Source organism: Urtica dioica, unplaced genomic scaffold (assembly GCF_054948205.1).
Source record: "Urtica dioica subsp. dioica isolate 48M unplaced genomic scaffold, U.dioica_male_clone48M_v1_H2 Urtica_dioica_male_H2_contig_30, whole genome shotgun sequence".
Taxonomy (NCBI): domain Eukaryota; kingdom Viridiplantae; phylum Streptophyta; class Magnoliopsida; order Rosales; family Urticaceae; genus Urtica; species Urtica dioica.
Genome location: NW_028297225.1, coordinates 21,685 through 38,341, shown reverse-complemented (window position 1 = coordinate 38,341; position 16,657 = coordinate 21,685). Strand labels below are relative to the sequence as shown.

The window sequence follows — 16,657 nt, the reverse complement described above, 5'->3', positions numbered from 1 at the left end:
ATGATCTTTGTCCTTTTCTCTTTTTCTTTTTCTCTTAAAATCATTGTTTATCTTGTCCAAAGTCCAAACTCAATATATCCATCTCTCTCTCTCTCTCTCTATACAGAGATATTGTCGGCCACTTGAAAAAGAAAATAAGAGATAAAAAAAGGCATTAATTATTCCTACTATGGTAAGTTTATGTATCTTTTTCATGTTTTTCTCCTAATAATGCCCCACATTTACGTATAATTTTACACTAAAAAAATGATATTGATTAAGAAAGGGTAGTGTAGCGAAATAGTCAAAATAAAACTATGAAATTTGTTTTTAGCATATGTTTCACAACTTTTAGGGAAATAGCCAACAGACTTATGTGGCAATAATTAAGGTCTGATTTACCCTTATTTATTAACAAATTCGTCGCGTTCTTTCTCCTACTTTTTTCTTACACTTTTTTTTACATAAAAACTTCAAAAAACCATATCTATCTCATATGAACTCGAAATTGAGTGATTCCAAATCCTACGGATTCGTGACGACGAGATCTTCACAAATAGATCCATTGTATTTGATGAAAAATCATGTTTAATACCATAGATGTAGAAAAATCACGTTACTACCTTAAATATGGAAATAACTGGAAATTTTTGAAATTATCAAAAAATAAATGGAAACGTAACTATGATGCATTAAACATAATTTTTCATCAAACACAATTGGTCTATTTTTGAAGATCTCGACGCCACGAATTTGTAGGATCTGAAATCACTCAATTTCGAGTTCGTATGAGAAAAATACGAATTTTTGAAGTTTTGATGCAAAAAAAATTATTTGAAAAAAATAGGAGAGAGAAAGTGACGAATTGGCTAATAAATAAGGGCAAATCAGACCTTAATTATTGCCACATAAGTCATTTGGTTATATCCCTAAAAATTGTCAAACATAGGCTAGATCCAAAATCACATGTTTAAAATGGCCTAGTTACTTACAAATCTCATTAAGAAATGATGAGTACATTTTATACGGACGAATCTATCCTTTTTCGACTTGAATCTAGCTTATTCTTAGATGGATTTGATGGTTATTTCCAGGGTTTTGTGATGATTTTAGGTTTTTGGTGCATGATCGAGCTCACGGGAGTCAAAACGGCACATTTTGAGAAAAGTCAAAGCTAGGAATCGACGAGTCAACATTCATCGCGGCGTGGCGGAATTAAGCGCGCTGCGATGAACAGATGCAACAGAGTGCAGCAATTCACGTTGTGCATCGCGGCGCGATTGATTTTTGGCGTGGCACGGTGTAGAGTGGCGTGGCACGCTGATGTCGATTTCAGAAGGATTAATTATCTGCTTTGAGCAAATCTGAACCGTTAGATTTCATTTAAAGTCCAGATTATTCCAAAAATCAGCCCCTAGCTTATATATATAGAGCCTTTGTAACCTAAAAACAAGATATAAACTTGAAATGGGGTATAAATGCAAATCGCTAAAAAAAAAAAAGCAACCGTGTCCATTTCCCACTTGAGAGTCGTAAACAACGTGTTTCACATTCCGCTCTTTTGTATCACCAATCCATACATTATCCTTGTCGTTTGCTTTTTCTCTTTTTTTTTTTTTTTTCCTTCCGGCATCCAATCCTAAAGTTAGAATTTAGCAGTGTATAAATGAGCATCTATGCCCTCTAAACAACTATACCACACAAGTCTAGGGCCATTTGCCACTTCTCAAACAAATTCATGCTGAGTGGTACAGCTCATTTCACACACTTATAAGAAAGTTAAGCTTTATATCGTTTTAAGGACTTTCCAGATGAGATGATAAGATTTAAATGGTCAATCACTATCACTGCTACAAAAAGGAAACGTCGCTTATAAAATCGAGCGACGCCAAAAAAAAAAAAAAAAATTGACAGCTATTATTCTGATGCAGCAGTGAATATAAAGATCAAAAACCAATCTAAGAACCAAAATAAAAGGAAAACGTTACTAGATAGTCGAACTTGAACATTGATTCGTGCACGAATACCCGATCTAAGAATCTTCCTTCGCCTATTGATTCGCGCACGAATTCTAGACTTGGGGCATCCAATCACCGTTGATTCGCGCACGAATGCCGGCTTTCTGGCATCAACTCGAAGCTCGCTCACGGCGCTCGAATTTGGGGGAAACTCTCAAGTTTCAATTTTTTTGTATTCATCAACGTCTCCAACATAAAACAAGTCACTACGATTTATAGTACATCTTGAGATTTTTCACATACCAAAACTGACCAAACTAAACAGAAAATAATAGCTAATTAACATTAACACATCGAATTAAAAATGAAACTGAAAATTACAACAAAAAAACAGACAAAATACAAAACGGCCATTTTGAAGGCTTAAACGTCATAATTTGGCTTAAATCTCCCGATCCCAGTGCAAAGCACTGGGTCCTTTTCTGTTACAGAAATCGCAAATCTCCAAAAAACTGTAATCTAGTTTGTCATGCATCATGTTCGGTGGAAGATCAAAGCTAAAAGGTTTCAGATTCAATGAGGAGCGAGTAGATGAATATGATAATAAAGTCTGGCTTCAATAATGTGAGAGAATATATCGATTTACACTATTGATGGTCGACTCAATAATAATGGCTGATAAAAGTCTTACGGTGAGCTCATACTTTATGAAATCAGACCACCACCACAGATTGCTTTTCTACAGATAAAATTCCAAATATTAATGTATAGAAATATCACACGACTATTTGAACTCTTTACTATTTCAGAAGCACAATATTCCCTGCTTTGGTCTTTCACTGCTCTCTATTTCCGAAAGAGGTTTCATAGCCTTTCAATCCATAGCCATTTGGCATCAGATTAAGTCCTTACATTTACTCATTACCAAGACAAGGCGCTCTTGTTTTGAAAGAGTAGTCTTTTTAGTCAAAGTGGCTCTGCTTCATTATATAGGCTATACCAGTGATTCATTACACTGAATTATGCTTTATCTCAACCATTTGACAAGCTCTCTACTGATATATTCATCTCAACGATATATTTTAGAGTTATAGTGATTCAAATTACTTTGGAGTGTGACGATAAGAAATCAAAAAAAAAATTTCATTAAAAAAATCACCAGTAATACACAAAGAATTCCCAAGGAAGTACGAATACCAATATCATACCAATACCTATTAACAGCGGTTGCAAATGAAATAAAAAAGTGGAACCAGAATCATATACGAATCCCAGTTCAGTAGCAAAGAAGAAAGAAACATTGAGGAATGTGATATTGGAGAACAGAACAAATATTGAAAGTAAAATTATAAATATAAAAATAAAAATTAGAAAAAAATACTATAGGCAATTTATTTTCTCTCTGCAACATTCAAAATCTACTGTGAATGGGTTTCACTAGCGTAAAAAAATGAAAAAAGGGAATGCCTTTGACATCAAATTTCGTTTGCCTTTTCCATTGAGCTTCTTCTCCGCTTTTCTCTTCTTGATCTCACCAACGTTAAACTTCATTTCACAGACAGAAAATGTTAAAACTTTTCTTTTAAACTGATACACTCATAAACTGATAAACGCGAGAGTGACTGGAAGGCCATCCGTGACACAAACAATATTCTTTTCTTAGATTATGTCGTTTTCTATTCTGTCATGAAAGCTGTCGTTTTCTATTTACTCTGACGACTAATGTCGTTTTCTATTTTGCCATGAAAGCTGTCGTTTTCTAATTACTGAAACGACTAATGTCGTTTTTTCATTAATGGCGTTTTCTATTCTGTCATGAAAGCTGTCGTTTTCTATTTACTGAAACGACATGTCGTTTTCTATTCTGCCATGAAATCTGTCGTTTTCTATTTACTGAAACGACTAATGTCGTTTTTTCATTAATGGCGTTTTCTATTTTCCTTAACGATCGATGGCATAACGAACGATATCAGTACTCTAATCGATTTTACCGTAAGGTTAACGAGAATATCACTCCTTACAATTCAGTTTCTTCATGTATCAGAGCTAGATTGCGATACCCTGTCGTACTCAACCACGATACGAATCCCAATTCAGTAAAAAAAAATAGAAGGAAGATATATTGAGGAATGTGTTGAGCAGAACAAATATTGAAAGTAAAATTAGAAAATAGAAAAAGAACAAAAAATACAAAAAAAAAAAAAAAAAAAAAAAAAAAAGACTAAGCATTTCTTTTTCTTTCTCCTGCAGTCAAAATTAGAACGTGGAAACACAAATCAATATCGGATTCCTTTTGCCTTTTCCATTGAGCTAGTTTTCCACTTTTCTCTTCTTCATCTTCAACGTTAAACTTCACTTTCCAGCCACCAAAGTCCCAATTCAAGACCAGAAGCGAATATATCTGGAAGCATGTGAATATATTTTCAGAATTAAACTCAACTGACAGTGACACCTAAGAAAATAGATTTCAATAGGTCAGATGTCATCAGTGATAATATTCGCAGACTTCCGATTTTCATCATGCGAACCCAGTTCGAAAACAAAGAAGAAAAATATTGAGGAACGTGTAGACCAGAACAAATATTGAAAGTAAAATTATATATAAAAAAAAAAATAGAATGAAAAAAAAAAAAGACTAAGCATACAAGCATTTTCTTTTTCTCTCTGCAACATTCAAAATGTACTATGAATGGGAATCAATAGAGTAAAATTAAAATAAAAAAAATAAAAACTAAAAAGGGTTATATTGGTGTATAGCCATTTGGTTATAGAGATTTTGTTTTTAGCCAACATTTTGTTAATTTTCAGTAAATAACCACGCTCACCAATTAACAACTAATTAAAAGACCAAACAGACCTCAATAACTATCCCGCTCATTTTAAACTGAATAATAAAACATAATTACAAATATTTGGTCATCATAACTGTCGCACTATTCGAGGAAGAAAATTAAAAGTCATTAATTTGTTAGCTCCTCAACCTAACCATAATCCCGAAATAAAAAACCAAAAAAAGAAAAAAAAAATCCTAAAATTCCTCTGATTGAGGAACCTCCTTCATCGCCACCATCGCCGTTCCCCAGAAGAAGAATGGAGAAATCACCACCGCCCACTCCCACGCCTCATCCACCGCTCCTCAATAACAACACCAGTGTAGCGATTCTCGAACAGAATGTTTGCATTGGTTCGTCTTCGATGCCGAGAACGACGAGGTCGAGAATTTCTGGCTAGTCACTCCACAGATCGAAGAAATAATAATTGATTTTAAAAGTCAACAACGTCATCACAGGTTGATTCAAATTTGACTGTTTAACCAGAATGAATATAATATAGGAAACAAAATAAACATTTATTTATTCTCCTAATCACATGCGTGTAAAAGTGGCAACATTAATTATAACAAAAAAAAAATATTAATAGGAATAAAATAAATCATTCAATAGGAAGAATAACGTGTATATTTGAAGGATACCGAATAAATATTTTTTTCAAAATGAAAAAAGTAGATCACGTGTATTAAATTCAAAATTTAGTTGATCGAACATTGGCTACAAGTTTTGTTAGCCAAATTCTAGTAGAGGATAATATAGTAATTAACTCCGTACATGATTAAGCCACGTCATCATTTTTTACTAAAATAGAAACTTGGATAAAACGTTGGCTAGATTGCAATATCAACGTTTTAAGTGGGTTAGACTAATTTTTCTTAAAGAAATATCCATGAAGGTGCATAATCCTGCATCAGATTTAATTTTGGAAGAGCTGTGACATAATTCTACAATATGAATTTGAACTAATATGAATCACAGCCTCACCGGCATGGATTCTTGTTCAACTTATAAATGTATATTTACATATCATCTACTTATTTAGTTTAACAACAACAAAAAATCTAATGTGTTGTCCACCAACTTATTAATGTGGATGGAATAATTCTATCACAGCTAATAATCTTCAGTGCCAGATTTGTCGTTTCTCTTTACCGGAACGAGAACAATCTGTTGATGCTCCAAAGGTATGGATCGATCCACCTGCCTGCCCATCCATGGTTATCATTTCATTATTACATCTTCCTCAACTTATTATTAACTGCAAATCTGTTTACATATTTTCGGCCAAACTTTGTTCTTTGGTTTATACTTTGTATCTTTAATTTTTGGGGTTTATGTATTTTCTCACATCACATTCTGAACATTCAAGCATAGAGGGATCGTGCTGTCCAAGTATTGGGATTTTTTTAAAAAATTTTGAATGACACACTTCAAAAATGGGAAGATAAGTCCTCAAGCACCATCTATGGAAAAAGAAGATTTACGCTTATCTAGTATGAAATAGGAACTCACGGTACTGGTTTGATTTCATGACATCGCATGAAAGCTTTTCTAAGCAAATAAAGGTCAAGGTGAAATAGCAAAATGGTGAAGTAACACTAAAAAAACAAATGTGTGGTCCACCAAACAAATAAGGGTTATATAGCTATATAAGCCACACGGTTATAAGGATTTTGGTTTTAGCCAACTTTCTGTTAATTTTTTGTTAATAGTCACAACAATCTATTTACAGCATGTTAAAAGACATGAATGACCTTAAATAACTCCCGCCCATTTTTACTCTAGATATTAAAAAATTAAAAACCAAATATTAAGCCAATAACTACTCCCACTATTCAAGGAACGTCATTAATTAATACACCAAATCACGCAGCCTCAACAAATCACTCGAACACAATTTCATAACAAAAAAACCCAAACCATTTCAGAGCAAAAAAAAAAAAAAAAAAACTCAGATCGAAACTCGGCAAATGAAGAAGTTCTGGAACTTTTCGGCGATTAAAGAGTTTTCGGAAGCTTTTATGCAATTGAAGATCATAAACACTCGAACCCGACAACAAAGAAAAGGTAATATCCCGAGTTTTTTTTTTTTTTTCAAAAATGGCTGTTCTAAATTTTTTTTACGGCTGCTCTAATTTTTTTTTTTTCCAAAAAAGGCTGTTCTTACTTTACCGAGAAATTGTGTTTGCATCCTAATGTTTTTGTTCAAGAATGTTAATTAAGGATTTTTAATATGAGAATGGCATTGTTTTTGAAATCAATAGTATTGTTTGAGTGAGTGGCGTTATTTTTTTGGATCTGCTGTAGAAAATTGTTTGAATCTGCATCGGGATCGAGTCTGAGAAGGACGCTGTGGAAGAGGTGACGCGGGGATCGCAGTGGATGGCGACGAAGGCGCGGGCCATTTTGGGGTACGCGGCGGTGGGCGGCGTGGGGCTGCTGCTGGTGGCGACAAAGGTGGCGGCGACGAGCAACAAGCTTCTTGCTGAGAGAAGTTTATGGTTTTTTTTTTAATACAGTATGTTCGTGTAAATAGATATCATATTCACAGTATGTTCGTGTAAATAGAAATCATATTTACAGTATATTCCTGTAAATACGAAGCTTATTTACAGTATATTCGTGTAAATACGAAGCTTAATTACAGTATATTCACTGTAAATAGAAAGCCAATTTACAGTATACTCGTGTAAATAAACTGAAAAAATTCTGGAAATATTTTGAGCACGAAAATTCTGGAAATTATGAATATATGGAAGACAAAATAATATCAATGAATGAAGAATTAATTCGAAATTAATTACCTAATGAATTGCAACGAAAATAGAAACTAATTAACTAAATTCAACGCTGAAAATTTCCAAATACATAACAATTAATGGCTGAGAACTTTCAAAATCTGCTCAAAATTCAAATTTCAAATTTGAAAACTTCCCTATTCGGTTTCAATATTTAATTCGAAATTTTAAAAAAAAAATGCCTATTAAAATAGCTTAAGGACAAAAAGGTAAAACTAATTCAATTAATAAGCTGCCACGTAAGCAAGATGGCTATTTATGGGGAAATTAAGGAAAGGTTGGCTAAAACCAAATTGCTAGTGTTTTAGATGGCTAAACAGCTAATTATTTGAACAAATAATGTGTGGATGGATGATTCTCTCACATAATTGCAAAGGTATCCATATTGTTCATATCTGCACATCTATGTTTATCATTTCATTTTTTACATCTTCCAGCAATTTATTATTAATTGCAAATCTGTCTATATGTAAATAACAAATACGTTCATAAAATAAATATATTTATCAACGTATATTTGATTAATTTTCAGAAGGCTTTGAATCATCCTTGAATCATTTGTTGACTAAGCAGGTCCAGCTTCAATCATCTCAGCTTTGATCCACCACCGAACAGCTCTCACAGTTACTGCTATCAATCTGAAATCTGTCTATATATATTTACACACACACACAAGTGTGACGTTACCATGTTCATTTGGATCTTCCTCATCCATCTCAAAACAGATTTTGATCCACTGATGCAGAGAATCTCTTGGACGAGATCTCCACTGATGCTTTAAAAGCTAAGATTCTATGGTGCCGAGTCGGGAACTACCAGCAGTTCAAAGCGCTGTGAAAGGCTTCTTCGCTAGAGTTTTCGATTCTCCTGGTCTTTCACTGCTCTCTATTTCCGAAAGAGGTTTCATAGCCTTTCAATCCATAGCCATTTGGCATCAGATTAAGGCTTTACATTTAATCATTCCGAAGACAAGGCTCTCTCTTGTTTTGAAAGACTAGTCTTTTTAGTCAAAGTGGCTCTGCTTCATTATATAGGCTATACCAGTGATTCTTATACTGAATTATGCTTTATCTCAATTCCATTTAACAAGCTGTCCACTGATATATTCATCTCAAAGATCTATTTTAGAGTTACAGTGGTTCAAATTACTTTGGAATGTGACGATAACAAAGCAAAAAAAAATTAAAAAATCACCAGTAATACACAAAGAAGTCCCGAGGAAGTACGAATACCAATACCTATTAATGCAAATGAAAACAAAAAGTGGAACCATAAGCATAAATGATGTTGATCATGATTAATAGCAGGCTTTAGAAATTCACAAGAGGTCAAACATCATCATTGTCATAATATTCGCATATACGAATTCCAGTTCAGTATCAAGGAAGAAAGAAATATTGAGGAATATGAAGAACAAATATTGAAAGTAAAATTACAAAAATAAAAAAATAAAAATTAGAGAAAAGACTATAGGCAATTTCTTTTCTTTCTGCAACATTCAAAATCTACTATGAGTGGGCACCAATAGAGTACAATTTATTTAAAAAAATAAAAATAAAAAACTGAAGAAAAGGGAATGCCTTTGACATCAAATTTTGTTGCCTTTTCCATTGAGCTTCTTCTCCGCTTCTCTCTTCTTGATCTCACCAACGTTAAACTTCATTTCACAGACAGAAAAGGTTAAAACTTTTCTTTTAAACTGATACACTCATAAACTGATAAACGCGAGAGTGGCTGGAAGGCCATCCGTGAGACAAACAATATTCTTTTCTTAGATTATGTCGTTTTCTACTGTCATGAAAGCTGTCGTTTTCTATTTACTGAAACGACTAATGTCGTTTTCTATTTTGCCATGAAAGCTGTCGTTTTCTAATTACTGAAACGACTAATGTCGTTTTTTCATTAATGTCGTTTTCTATTCAGCCATGAAAGCTGTCGTTTTCTATTCTGCCATGAAAGCTGTCGTTTTCTATATATTGAAACAACTAATGTCTGTTTTCTCATCAATGACGTTTTCTATTTTCCATAACGATAGACCGCGACGAACGATATCGTTTCCCTACATATCCTTTTCTATTTTCTGGAACAAACAATTTCGTTTTTTAATTTTCTGAAACAAACAATGTCGTTTTTCAAACCTGTCGTTTGTTTATTTTTTAAAACGAACGATGTCGTTTCTATTGACTTGTCGTTTTTATAAGCTAACAATGTCGTTTTTAACACTATGTCGTTTTTACATTTTCTGAAGTGAACGATGTCGTTTTTTGTTTTCTATAAGAAGTGATGTCGTTTCTAAGAAATGTCGTTGTCGTTTTTTCAAGAGAGTGACAGGTCGTCCTTCCTCCCGAAAACACCTTATCTCTGATTGACGATTTACAGGTCGATCAGGGAAAGAGCTGTTCGGTGGTGGATCAAAGCTGAGATAGTTTGGAGAAATCTGTGAACTCCCTCAATTAATAAGCTTACAGTATTGATCGTACAAAAAAAAAAAGTACTAAATGACTGCATATTGTCTCTAATCTGTGTCATATATTGTGACTGAACATCGTATTCATTTCATAAATAAGTTGTGGATCTTGTTTCTCTCTGTATCATATGCATTTAAGTTTAACCAAGATTCAAATCTGTGAGTATTTCATTTTCTTCATTTATTTATTCATTTCCCACAGACTAGTGCATATTGCCTCTAATAACATAATTACTAATAGACGACGTGATTAATGGAAAACTCAAGCCCAGATTGCATATATGATCTTGTTAAGAGGCGGTAGAAGAATGAATACCATCACCGTATCAATTTTGAGCTAATTAAGCCTTTTCCTGAGCTCTTGTGTTAAATCCGTTCGAATTCATCTTCCAAAATATATACATACATATATATATATATATATATATATATATATATATATATATATATATATATATTTGTTAGTTGACCTTGTTTAGAATCACTTGCTTCTTCCGGGGCTGTGTACACTACCATCGGTCTTGGCTTCCTGAAGAAGCTTTCCCTTCTAATCGATGAACCGTCTGAGTCTCGATAGCGAGGATTCCTCTGAGCTTTCGCTCTTCACTGTGACAACCTAATAAGAAATTTTGGTGATATGGTTTTGAGAGGTTTTGATATTGTGACTCTGCTTGTAGAGTGAGTAGTAACTTAAAACATAAGAAATGAGATATCAATATTCATTGCAATGAAATATGCTTAGCATTAAACTCCATTTTATAAGCTGGTGCTGATACCAAGTTTCGGATGCTGATCTGAACAAGAATTCTGTTTCCAGTATGTAAAAGTGAAAGTTTATTTACTTGTCATATTTGGAGTCTTAATTTCTATGTCCAATACAATGGCAAACTTTACAATGCTTAGTATTTTAATCACTCTAAGATAAGGCTAAGTTAGTCTTTCATCACACTGACATATTGTAGAGTTATATAGGTTGCAATTAGTTTGGAGAGTGATGATAAAAAAATAAATAAATAAAAGAAACCAGTAATTCACTGACATATTAGAAGATGTAGTTGGCGTAAATTTGGAGATTGGGAACTTCCACAAATACCTTCAAAATTGGAGACGGTGATACGTTGAATATCTCAAATATTCAATGATTTCATAAAATATATTTTTCAAAAATTTCATATAATTTTTCTGTTATTTCAAAAAAATTAAGTTGTAGTTCGCATAATTTCTACTTTGGGCATTGATGTGTAATTTTGCTAAATTTGATGTTTAATTTATTTCAAAAGCATTAGATTATCACTTTATGAGTATTAAATTTACTTTAATTTTATACTAAAAAAAATTAATTTGATATGGTGATTAATAAATCAACTATAATATGGATATCAAAATAAATAGATAAACTATTATATAATACGGTAATATCAAAACACTTAAGGCAACATCAAATGAATAAAAGATATAACCAAATTATAAACCAAAAATCCAAAACATATTATATGAGTTTTTTGGTGTTGTTTGTGTTGGGAAACTAGTTTTGTTTTTGTTTTGAAGAAAGGATGACAGGGTTATATATGTTTCTATGGTTTTCAAAGGTGTATATTTTGAGTCAAATGACTCTCCTTGTAGAGTGAGTGGTAACTTAAAACCCAAGAAATGAGAGATTAATTATTCATTGCAATGAAGTGAGAGATCAACTCCATTTTACAATCTAGCGCTGAGAGAGAACATTAAACCCAAGAAAACTAATTTTGCTACAGTTGTGATAGTGAAGCAAACATAAACACCTTATGATTTCGTTCACATTTTGAAACGAATATAAACAATAATGACAGGGCTTCCTCGGTATTTTTATTTTATTCCTAATTTCTTTTATCATCCATTCTAAAGCCATAATTCAAGTTTCTAGGGATTGTGATTTCCAATATATATATTTCTGTTATTCCACTTGCCCAAGCTCTCGTAGATCAGAGATACCTTGAGTACCAAGAAATCAGATGTTTACTTATTGTATTTGAGGTCTCACTTTCTATGTCCAATACATGCCATATACATTTAACATCTCAATTATTCTTTAAATTTACTGCAAGACAAGGGCTAAGTTATGGAAACTTGTACTGCAAGATTCTCAAAGCGTCAATGGGCAGAGGAATTTTGTTTCAGAAAGCTCAAATCCCTGCATTGTTTGATGTTGTCTTGCTACTTCTGAGTCTGTTTAGCTTCAAAGTTTGCTCAACTAACTTGGATAATCAAATTTTGGTGCTTCTCTAGACAATGTTGATGCTGCTTTGTCTCTATTGTCGTTTTACTCTTTGCTTTAATATTGGTGTTGTCGTTTATTCACTATGTCGTTTGTTAGCTTCATTACTCTGCCGAGCTAGCAGGGTTTGTTATAACGAACTTGGGAGATAAGTATACCCTGCGACTATGTACTTTAAACGTTGAGATTCATCAATATGAAAATCTCCTTCGTTCTCCTTCAATCTCTTAACTCAACAGAAGCAAATGTATTTACGTATCAGGATGTTCGACGAAAACAAGTCATTAACCGAGGGACTTGGAAATCAGGAACATGGAACCCGTGAGATTCGAAATCGAAGATCAAGGAAAAAATAAATTCTACCCAAAAGAACTTGACCGAATGACCAGTTATGATGATGAGTTTTGAATGTTGGCCGTACCTAATCTTCCATCAGATTTTCTAGCAAAATACATTAATTGTGACATAAGTCTACTGTCTGAACTGAAATGACTACGACTTGGTTTGGGATTATACTGTCTGAGCATGATAATGTTAATTTGGGCCCTAGGCCTAGCTTGCTTATAGTGAGATAAATACACACACACACACATATATATATATATATATATATATATATGTGTGTGTGTGTGTGTGTGTGTGTGTGTTGATCCTAGAAATGTGTTTGGATAGTTAGATCAGTACTCTAATCGATTTTACCGTAAGGTTAACGAGAATATCACTCCTTACAATTCAGTTTCTTCATGTATCAGAGCTAGATTGCGATACCCGGCCGTACTCAACCACGATACGAATCCCAATTCAGTAAAAAAATAGAAGGAAGATATATTGAGGAATGCGTTGAGCAGAACAAATATTGAAAGTAAAATTAGAAAATAGAAAAAGAACAAAAAAAGACTAAGCATTTTGTTAAGAATTGAACGCGGAAAAACACAATTCTACAGACTTTCAACAGTAAACGCAGATCAAAACCAAAAACCAGAAATAACTTGCACAGGAAGTTATCTGCGAATTTTAAGCGCGAAGAACAAAACTGAAAGAAATTGAGGAAGAACAAGAGAAAGACACGCTGATTTTATCCTGGTTCAGATTCAAAGAGAATCCTAATCCAGTCAAGCCTCGAGAGAGTCCTATTTCGATGATCCACTATCTTCAATTCGAGTTACAAAGCAATCCAATCAAACCCTTGATCTTGACCTTCAAGTTACAAACCCAGCACCCTTGAACACGTCTCACAACAGGTTTCACTCGAGTATTTCCCCAGAGATCAAGCCCTCTTCTAAATCTCTAACACTCTCTCTCGGATTCTTTTTCTCGCAACAACAACAAAACTAGTCTTAACAAACAATCCAGGCTAGTGTTTATAAATCACACTGCTCTGGTTACAAAGAGGTCCAGATACATTGTAACAGCCTAACTAACTCCAGTCCATGAGGTAGAACTTTGTGCTGAGGTGTCATGATGACGAGGCACAGCTTTCACACATTTATTTTTCTTTCTGCAGCAGTCAAAATTAGAACAGGGAAACACAAATCAATATCGGATTCCTTTTGCCTTTTCCATTGAGCTGGTTTTCCACTTTTCTCTTCTTCATCTCGTCAACGTTAAACTTCATTTTCCAGCCAGCAAAGTCCCAATTCAAGACCAGAAGGGAATATATCTGCAAGCATGTGAATATATTTTCAGAATTAAACTCAAATGACAGTGACACCAAAGAAAATAAATTTCAATAGGTCAGATGTCATCAGTGATAATATTCGCAGACTTCCGATTTTCATCATGCGAATCCCAGTTCGAAAACAAAGAAGAAAAAATATTGAGGAATGTGTGGAGCAGAACAAATATTGAAAGTAAAATTATATATTAAAAAAAAAAAAAAAAAAAAAAAAAAAAAAGACTAAGCATACAAGCATTTTCTTTTTCTCTTTGCAACATTCAAAATGTACTATGAATGGGAATCAATTGAGTAAAATTAAAAAGAAGAAGAAAGGGGAGGCATGCCTTTGTCATTAATTTTTGTTTGCCTTTTCTCTTCTTGATCTCGTCAATGTTCAACTTCATTTTCCAGCCAGCAAAGTCTCAATTCAAGATCAGAAGGGAATACATCTGCAAGCCTGTGAATATATGTTTTTCAGAATTAAACTCAAATGACAGTGACACAGAAGAAAAATAATTTTCCCACATACCCAAACTTTCTTTACGATCAGTACAGAAGAGAATGTAATGAGTTTTACATGATACAAAATGGGAAGTACCTGTAATAGACGGTGCTCACTGGGTGATCTCAAGCATTATTTCGTTGGGGCATTCGCTGATCTGCTTCTTGAGATTATCCTTATCCAGCAAAGGACATTTATAGATGAGAAAATTGTCCCGAATACTGTCTTGGTTATATTTATCTCCTCACCATTTCACCGTGTGAGTAAAACACATAGTGTGTTCGTTTATGTTTCGGTAATTTGTTTCGGTGTATTTTTATCAAGGATCAAACCCAACAAACACTCCTTGAAATCCTCAAACTACTTTTCCAATAGACTGACAAGTCATCGCTTGGAACTGGCCGATCGATCCCTGGTTTGAGCCAAAACCAAGATATCTTACAGCTCAAGTTTCCATAACTTACCCTGGTCTTGGAGAAGTGATTGAAAAATTCGATACAGAGAGAGAAAGAGATAACGTTTGTAAAAGATAAGTTTTGGAAGAAGAAACTATAACGAGATATTTGTTTGGATTGAGAGAGTAAATCACTTCTCTCAGATTTTCATTAGATTCAACTGAATTGTTCATACAAGTATAAATACAGATCAATACAGCTATGACTAACAGCTTCGTCTAACTAACTTGCCTAACCACCTAACCGCTTCACCAACTTGTCACGTGACTCCATCATCGGCTAGCGTTGGTGACGTGTCTGCTGACGTGGTAGACTGTAGTCTATTAGTAAACACCAATACTTTTAGATCTATAGTGATATTTGCATCGGCAAAGTGGACGCAAATCTCACGTTGAGATTGAATAACTATAAATCTTGTGTTTGCTCTTTCCTATTGTTTTATCTTTCGTCTTCTGATTTAAAAGGGATTTAGGTGTGGAATCCCAACAATAGTGAGTGACCATTTAAACCTTATAATCATCCCATCTGGAAAGTCCTGAAGACGATGTAACTGACAACGTACAGGTTAACTTTCTTATAAGTGAGTGAAATGAGCTGTACCACTCAGCATCAATTTTCTGGAAAAGTGGCAGTGCTAAATTCTAACTTTAAGATTAGAAAAGGATGTCAACGAACAAAGATCATGTGTGGATTGGTGATACAAAAGAGCGGGAATATGAAACACGTTGTTTAAAACTCTCTAGTGGGAAATGGACACGGTTTCCCTTTTTGTTAGCGGTATCCATTTCGCTTCTAAATTAATGTCATTTTGTATTGGAGCTTAGCAGTTAGAATATTGGTTGAGTCATTTGTTTTAGCTGATTACTTGTTGTATAAGTAATCAGGAGGCTTATTAAGTTTTTTGTCGTTTTTATTTTCCTTTTAGTATAAAACGACTTGTCGTTAGTTTGATATGTTTTCTGTATAAAAAGGATTTTGTTATCCTCGAAGTAATACAATTTTCAGTTTTCTGTTATTCTCTTCTTCTCCGGATTTCTTTTCTCTGATTCGAGTTCTCAAAATCAATATGGTATCAGAGCGATTCCGCTTCTGAGAATCTCGTTTCTCTTTTTTGTTTCTCCTTTTCTCGATTTCTTAATCCTGTATCTGTCGAGGTCAATGGCGGATCCTGAAATGAAGTCGATGGAGCTCCCAATAACCGGTATCACCGGAAATTCTCGATCGCGATCGACAATTGAAGACCAGTTCTCACCTTATTATCTCCACCATTATGATTCGTCTGGAGGAAGTCTAGTCTCCAATGTCTTGATCGGAACCAATTACCAGGCGTGGAGTCGATCGATGCTGATAGTTCTTGAAGCCAAGAACAAGCTAGGGTTCATCGATGGGACTATCGTGAAGCCAGAAGATCCAGATCTCCTACGCCTATGGAGCATAAATAATTCCACCATCATCACCTGGATCATGAACTCTGTATCCAAGGAAATAGCTGCGAGCATCCTTTTTGGAGGAACAGCTAAAGACATCTGGCAAGACCTCAAAGATCGCTTTTAACAATCCAATGGACCGCGGATCTTTCAGCTGAGGAGAGAGTATGTGAATCTTTCTCAAGATCAGAACACCATTGGAGTATACTTCACCAGATTGAAGTCGGTTCATCAAGATCTTTGTGATTTCAAACCGGAATGCATTTGTCCATGCAATTGTGGAGGAAAATCCAAGATTAGTGAGTTTGAGGAGTCAGAATATGTTATGC

The 16,657-nt window shown here is 34.1% G+C and overlaps 2 long non-coding RNA genes across 2 annotated transcripts in view; both read right to left on the bottom strand.

Annotated features, from left to right (window-relative positions):
* Positions 1 to 16,657, bottom strand: part of LOC149376232 (uncharacterized) — a 30,470-nt gene that overhangs the window by 1,173 nt on the left and 12,640 nt on the right. The gene's annotated exons all lie outside the window — the stretch shown is intronic.
* Positions 13,411 to 14,646, bottom strand: LOC149376233 (uncharacterized). Its single transcript, XR_016295410.1, has 3 exons — positions 14,543 to 14,646; positions 14,289 to 14,401; positions 13,411 to 13,947 (listed from the first exon to the last, which is right to left on the bottom strand). It is a non-coding gene; the product is annotated as an uncharacterized LOC149376233 (long non-coding RNA).